Source organism: Engystomops pustulosus, chromosome 5 (assembly GCF_040894005.1).
Source record: "Engystomops pustulosus chromosome 5, aEngPut4.maternal, whole genome shotgun sequence".
NCBI classification, from domain to species: Eukaryota; Metazoa; Chordata; class Amphibia; order Anura; family Leptodactylidae; genus Engystomops; species Engystomops pustulosus.
This window is the reverse complement of record NC_092415.1, coordinates 205915126-205922988: the sequence shown is the minus strand read 5'-3', so window position 1 is coordinate 205922988 and position 7863 is coordinate 205915126. Positions and strand designations below refer to the sequence as shown.

At 51.1% G+C, this 7863-nt stretch overlaps 1 protein-coding gene across 1 annotated transcript in view; it reads left to right on the top strand.

The window, feature by feature from the left end:
* Positions 1–7863, top strand: part of RPS23 (ribosomal protein S23) — a 415955-nt gene that overhangs the window by 200104 nt on the left and 207988 nt on the right. The gene's annotated exons all lie outside the window — the stretch shown is intronic.

Sequence of the window (7863 nt, the reverse complement as noted above, 5' to 3'; positions counted from 1 at the left end):
TGTGTCCTGCTGCTTGTCCTGCTGCTTGTCCTGCTGCTTGTCCTGCTGCCCAAGTAGATTTAAAGGGATATTCCATGATTTAATATAATCCAAACCTGGAAAACCCCTTTAAGGTCATATGCACCAAGACAACCAGCAGATGAAAACCTCCACATGAAAGGGTTTGTTTAGATTCGGGATATTGGTGCCTTCTCTCTAGGCCAACACTGCCCCTTTAATGTACCTTTAATGCCCCTTTTATTCCTCGCACGTATGAGGAGGTTTTTTTATATACACGCATGTTGCGTTATGCCAAATCTAGCATTTCCGCTGGTTTAAAAGAAATTAGTCGCCAGAAAACTTCAATGTGTATTGTTTATTAATTTCCTGATTTTTTTTTTTTTGATTTTTTTTTTTTTATTGCTTGACCCATTTCAGGCAATATTAAATATTAAAAGTGCGGAAAAAAATTTTATTTTTATTTTTCAATGTCGGCCACTAGAGGGAGCTGCAGCGTCGTACTCTGTCTTGGGCATAGAGGATGCCGCAAGGTCTGGCTCCCTTCACTATTCTACCATGCTGAAACAATGAACAAGACCTGTGATGACATCATGATGGGGGTGGGGTCAGAGTCCTGCTCTGGATGATGTAGTGATCCATATACAGCTCTGTCTGCATTGATATGTTGTAACCAGGTCAGCACAGCACCATGTACAGCCTCCTGGGTCTCATAAAACTTGTTTTCCTGCTTCCAGGGGAGCAAGAGCAGGACACTAGCCCCTCCCCCATCATGACATCATCACAGGTCCTTGGCCATTCCATCTGTGTATGGTTACAGTAAAGAGATGAAGCTTCCTCTAGTGATGACCAGTGATATATTGAATGAAATTTTTCTTATTTTTTATTTTTTTTGTATATTTAAAGAAATGTAAAAATTTTCATTTGTCCCAAATTTCTTGAAATATAATTGACATAAATAAAAAAAAAAAAAAATTGGGGGAAATTTTGTTATTTCAGTCTCGCAACAAAATGCATCTTCCTAGCAGTGACGAGATCATCCGGTTCTGATCCGTTTCATCCGTCCGTAGTGTTGAGGTGGTCAGTAGTGGCCATGGGTTCTGTACATGGGGTTAAAAAAAAAAAAAAAAAAAAGGGGCAAAAAAATGTAAAGTGTATTTTTTCTGTAAATGTTTTCAGCTTTATATTCATTTTATGGTTTAAAAATAAATCCTTGTAATTAAAATTATATATGAAATAACGACCGTGCTCACCGGTGTCTGCTTAAAGGATTTGTCCTACTCTGAAATCATGTGTGTATCCACCTGCTCAGTGACTTCCCAGCAAGAGCTCTGGCAGCCAATAGAAATCGCTCCTTGCCCTGCTTGTCAGGACAGTATCATGGCCTCTGGAGTACATGACAGTGTAGCTGATAAGATGACTCCTTCTGGGGAAGAATGTGCGGTCATTTTGTCAGCTCTCAGAGGGGAAGGAGACTGATTCTGTCCAGTGCTTGTCCCACATTAGCTGTGATGAAGGGAAAGAGCCTGATTCTGTCCAGTGCTTGTCCCACATTAGCTGTGATGAAGGGAAGGAGCCTGATTCTGTCCAGTGCTTGTCCCACATTAGCTGTGATGAAGGGAAGGAGCCTGATTCTGTCCAGTACTTGTCCCACATTAGCTGTTATGAAGGGAAGGAGCCTGATTCTGTCCATTGCTTGTCCCACATTAGCTGTGATGAAGGGAAGGAGCCTGATTCTGTCCAGTACTTGTCCCACATTAGCTGTTATGAAGGGAAGGAGCCTGATTCTGTCCAGTGCTTGTCCCACATTAGCTGTGATGAAGGGAAGGAGACTGATTCTGTCCAGTGCTTGTCCCACATTAGCTGTGATGAAGGGAAGGAGCCTGATTCTGTTCAGTGCTTGTCCCACATTAGCTGTGATGAAGGGAAGGAGCCTGATTCTGTTCAGTACTTGTCCCACATTAGCTGTGATGAAGGGAAGGAGCCTGATTCTGTTCAGTACTTGTCCCACATTAGCTGTTATGAAGGGAAGGAGCCTGGTTCTGTCCAGTACTTGCCAACATTAGCTCTTATGAAGGGAAGGAGCCTGATTCTGTCCAGTGCTTGTCCCACATTAGCTGTGATGAAGGGAAGGAGACTGATTCTGTCCAGTGCTTGTCCCACATTAGCTGTGATGAAGGGAAGGAGCCTGATTCTGTTCAGTACTTGTCCCACATTAGCTGTGATGAAGGGAAGGAGACTGATTCTGTCTGGGAGACTCCTCCAGTAGTTGTTTGAATGAGAAGGAGACTTGTGCTGCCCATAGGTAGCCTTCAGAAAGAGAAGACTGATCCAGGACAGAATCTGCCAGAGGGGGAAGGAGATTGATTCGGTCCAAATCCTTTTCCTAGCAACTGTTGGAGTTTGCTGAGGCCTGCTCCCAGCAGCTGTCAGAGGGGGAAGAGAATTAATTTGTCCCGGGCCCTCTTCTACAGCTGTCAGAAGGCAGTGGAGACCGATTAATGGACTTCCCCTTAAAGAGGTCCTGGATCACCACCTGCATTCTACTTCACCCCAGATATGTGTGATGGGGGTGAGGTTCCGGCTTATGTTTTGCCATTTGAGGTGCTCTACACCAGACTACCTTCTGCAAGTTCAGGGTAATATCAGGCTGGAAAAGAAAAGTGTTTTCCATAACCGTGATCCTGCATCGGAATTAAGGGGCCAAACCAGGAAAATCGGCCCCATACCATGACCCTGCCTCCACCAGGATATAGTGACTGCTTTACACCACTCCCTGCAGACACCTGGCATTGAGAATGATGATCATAGTCCTGGATGAGGACACTCAACCCGGAGAAGGTGCCTGAGCAATTAGATACAGGCGATCCCCTACTTAAGAACACCCGACTTACAGACGACCCCTAGTTACAAACGGACCTCTGGATTTTGGTAATTTATTGTACTTTAGCTCTAGGCTTCAATAAACAGCTGTGACCGTTATCACAGGTTCCTGCAACCCAACATTTTTTAAATCCAATTGTCACAGAGACCGAAAAAAAAATCTCTGGTGCTACAATTATAAAATATACAGTTCTGACTTGCATACAAATTCAACTTAAGAACAAACCTACGGAACCTATCTTGGACATAACCCAGGGACTGTACCTTGTCCCCAGTGTCCTGCAAAGGAGTTATAGTGCCTATTATCTGTGTGTGACCTCTCCTTGCCCTGACCTCGGCCTGATTATTGTTACATAGAATTCTGCTTGCCCTGACCTCGGCTTGTCCACTGACCACTTCTCTGCCTTTCTCTACAGTCTGGATAAACACAGCAGAGAATAACAGGAGGTAGACCCCTGGTGCAGCAAAGACCACATCACCGAGTAGGGGGTTAAAGGACAAGACTACAGGCGGTCCCCTACTTAAGGACACCCGACTTACAGACAACCCATAGTTACAGACAGACCCCTCTGACCTCTGGTGACCTCTCTGGATGTTACTATAGTTCCAGGCTGCAGTGATCAGCTGTAAGGTGTCTGTAATGAAGCTTTATTGATAATCCTTGGTCCCATTACAGCAAAAATGTTTAAACTCCAAATGTCACTGGGGCCAAAAATTTTTTTGTCTGGATCTACAATTATAAAATATATAGTTTCGACTTACATACAAATTCAACTTAAGAACAAACCTCCGGACCCTATCTTGTACGTAACCCGGGGACTGCCTATAGTCTGAGGCTGCACAGCAATTTTGACAATGGCGCATCAAAAAACGAATAAATAAATCGGCGTCAACTTGGAATAAATAGGGTTAAACGTTCCAGTTTTTGAGAATGAGAAGCTATGGTTATGCCAATTTTGCGATCACAGTGCAAACCCAAATCCATGTACTAAATCTACGGAGATGATGGGATTTCTGCGGAAGGTGAGTTAATAATCACCCAGAATAGTTGAAAGTGAAGCAGCATAGAGGACTATGTCATGTGACCGCCAACAGCGGTGCAGAGGATTTCAGAGACCATTCAGGAAGCTCAGCAGGAAATAATGTTAAACATTGATGAACATGTGACCTGAAAGGGTTAATGATTGACACATCTATAATTATCCGGACGTAGCAGGGGAAGGGTTAAAGCTTGAGTTGTGATTCTCTTATTCCATGTTCTTCTTGTATCTCTATTTGGTAACATCAGCCAATGGAAAAGAACTGCTGCAGGGTAAAGCATGGAGGTAAGAGCGCAGCAATGTGAGCCAGGATGAGGATTCTATGTTATTACTGGATCTAATTGACAAACACAGATGAGCTGTGATCACTGATGCTAGCTATGGCCTCACAGGCTTTCTCTATGAGCGGGAGATGGAAGCAGGACTCACAGGCTTTCATTATCAGTGGGTGGAGGAAGCAGGACTCACAGGCTTTCTCTATGAGTGGGTGGAGGAAGCAGGACTCACAGGCTTTCTCTATGAGTGGGATGAGGAAGCAGAACTCACAGCGTTCTCTATGAGTAGGTGTAGGAAGCAGGACTCACTGGCTTTCTCTATGAGTGGGTGGAGGAAGAGGGACTCACAGGCTTTCCCTATGAGTGGGTGGAGGAGGCACGACTCCCAGGCTTTCTCTATGAGTGGGAGAAGGAGGAAGCAAGACTCACAGGCTTTCTCTATGAGTGGGAGAAGGAGGAAGCAAGACTCACAGGCTTTCTCTATGAGTGGGATGAGGAAGCAGGACTCACAGGCTTTCTCTATGAGTGGGATGAGGAAGCAGGACTCCCAGGCTTTCTCTGAGTGGGATGAGGAAGCAGGACTCACAGGCTTTCTCTATGAGTGGGTGGAGGAAGCAGGACTCACAGGCTTTCTCTATGAGTCGGAGGAGGAAGCAGGACTCACAGGCTTTCATTATCAGTGGGTGGAGGAAGCAGGACTCACAGGCTTTCTCTATGAGCGGTAGAAGGAAGCAGGACTCACAGGCTTTCTCTATGAGTGGGAGGAGGAAGCAGGACTCAGGCTTTCTCTATGAGTGGGAGGAGGAAGCAGGACTCAGGCTTTCTCTATGAGTGGGTGAGGGGAGCAGGACTCGCAGGCTTTCATTATCAGTGGGTGGAGGAAGCAGGATTCACAGGCTTTCTCTATGAGTAGGTAGAGGAAGCACGACTCACAGGCTTTCTCTATGAGTGGGTGGAAGAAGCGGGACTCACAGGCTTTCTCTATGAGTGGATGGAGGAAGAAGGACTCACAGGCTTTCTCTGAGTGGGAGGAAGAAGCAGGACTCACAGGCTTTCTGTATGAGTGGGAGGAGGAGCGGGACTCACAGGCTTTCTCTGTGAAAGGGAGGAGGAAGCAGCACTCACAGGCTTTCTCTATGAGTAGGTGGAGGAAGCAGGACTCACAGGCTTTCTCTATGAGTGGGAGGAGGAAGCAGGACTTACAGGCTTTCTCTATGAGTGGGAGGAGGAAGCAGGACTCACAGGCTTTCTCTATGAGTGGGAGGAGGAAGCAGGACTCACAGGCTTTTTCTATGAGTGGGTGGAGGAAGCAGGACTCACAGGCTTTCTCTATGTGTGGGAGGAGGAAGCCGGACTCACAGGCTTTTCCTATGAGTGGGAGGAGGAGGAGGCAGGACTCACAGGCTTTCTCTATTAGTGGGTGGAGGAAGCGGGACTCACAGGCTTTTATTATCAGTGGGTGGAGGAAGCAGGACTCACAGGCTTTCTCTATGAGTGGGTGAAGGAAGCAGGACTCACAGGCTTTCTCTATGAGTGGGTGGAGGAAGCAGGACTCACAGGCTTTCTCTATGAGTGGGTGGAGGAAGCAGGACTCACAGGCTTTCTTTATGAGTGGGTGGAGGAAGCAGGACTCACAGGCTTTCTCTATGAGTGGGTGAAGGAAGCAGGACTCACAGGCTTTCTCTATGAGTGGGTGGAGGAAGCAGGACTCACAGGCTTTCTCTGTGAGTGGGAGGTGGTAGTAGGACTCACAGCCTTTCTCTATGAGTGGGTGGAGGAGGCAGGACTCACAGGCTTTCTCTATGAGTGGGAGAAGGAGGAAGCAGGACTTACAGTATGTCCCACTCTTGCCCCCCGTGACTCCGCCTCCTGCTGTCACTCTTGTCCCCGTGTCCCCGGCTCCTCCTTTCACTCCTGCCCCCCTGTGTCCCCGCCTCCTCCTGTCACTCCTGCCCTCGTGTCCCCGCCTCCTCCTGCCACTCCTGCCCCCCTTTGTCCCCACCTCCTCCTGTTACTCTTGTCCCCGTGTCCCCGCCTCCTCCTGTCACTCTTGCCCCCGTGCCCCCACCTCATCCTGTCACTCCTGCCCCCTGTGTTCCCGCCTCCTCCTGTCACTCTTGCCCCCGTATTCCCGCCTCCTCCTGTCACTCTTGCCCACGTGTCCCCGCCTCCTCCTGTCACTCCTGCCCCCCGTGTCTCCGCCTGCTGTCACTCTTGCCCCTGTGTCCCTGCCTCCTCCTGTCACTCTTGCCCCATGTCCCCGCCTCCTTCTTTCATTCCTGCCTCGGTGGCCCCGCCTCTCCCTGTCACTCTTGCCCCCTGTGTCCCCGCCTCCCCCTGTAACTCTTGCCCCCCGTGTCCCATGCTCCTCCTGTCACTCTTGCCCCCATGTCCCCGCCTCCTCCTGTCACTCTTGCCCCCGTGTCCCCGCCTCCTAATGTTACTCTTGCCCCGTGTCCCCGCCTCCTCCTTTCACTCTTGCCCCCGTGTCCCCAGCTCCTCCTGTCACTCTTGCCCTCTGTGTCTCATGCTCCTCCTGTCACTCTTGCCCCCGTGTCCCCTGCTCCTCCTGTCACTCCTGCCCCCGTGTGTCCGCCTCCTGTCACTCTTGCCCCCCTGTCCCCGCCTCCTCCTGTCAATCTTGCCCCCCGTGTCCCCGCCTCCTCCTTTCATTCCTGCCCATGTGTCTCCGCCTCCTGTCACTCTTGCCCCCCGTGTCCCCGCCTCCTCCTGTCACTCTTGCCCCCTGTCCCTGCCTCCTCCTTTCACTCTTGCCCTATGTGTCCTCGCCTCCCCCTGTCACTCTTGCCCCCCGTGTCCCCTCCTCCTCCTGTCACTCTTGCCCCCGTGTCCCCGCCTCCTCCTGTCACTCTTGCCCCCCGTGTCCCCGCCTCCTCCTGTCACTCTTGCCCCCGTGTCCCCGCCTCCTCCTGTCACTCTTGCCCCCGCTGTCCCCGCTTTCTCCTGTCACTCTTGCCCCCGTGTCCCTGTCTCGTCCTGTTACTCTTGCCCCCCCTCCTGTTACTCTTGCCCCCGTGTCCCCGCCTCCTGTCACTCTTGCCCCCCCCTGTCCCCGCCTCTTCCTGTCACTCTTGCCCCCCTGTCCCGCCTCCTCCTGTCACTCTTGTCCCCCTGTCCCCGCCTCCTCCTGTCACTCTTGCCCCCCCTCCTGTCACTCTTGCCCCCCTGTCCCCACCTCCTCCTGTCACTCTTGCCCCCCGCGTCCCCGCCTCCTCCTGTCACTCTTGCCCGCCCCTCCTGTCACTCTTGCCCCCCTGTCCCCGCCTCCTCCTGTCACTCTTGCCCCGTGTCCCCGCATCCTCCTGTCACTCTTGCCCCCCGCGTCCCCGCCTCCTCCTGTCACTCTTGCCCCGTGTCCCCGCCTCCTCCTGTCACTCTTGCCCCCCTGTCCCCGCCTCCTCCTGTCACTCTTGCCCCGTGTCCCCGCCTCCTCCTGTCACTCTTGCCCCCCCTTGTCCCCGCCTCCTCCTGTCACTCTTGCCCCCGTGTCCCCTCCTCCTCCTGTCACTCTTGCCCCCCCTTGTCCCCGCCTCCTCCTGTCACTCTTGCCACCGTGTCCCCTCCTACTCCTGTCACTCTTGCCCCCCGTGTCCCCGCCTCCTCCTGTCACTCTTGCGCCGTGTCCCCGCCTCCTCCTGTCACTCTTG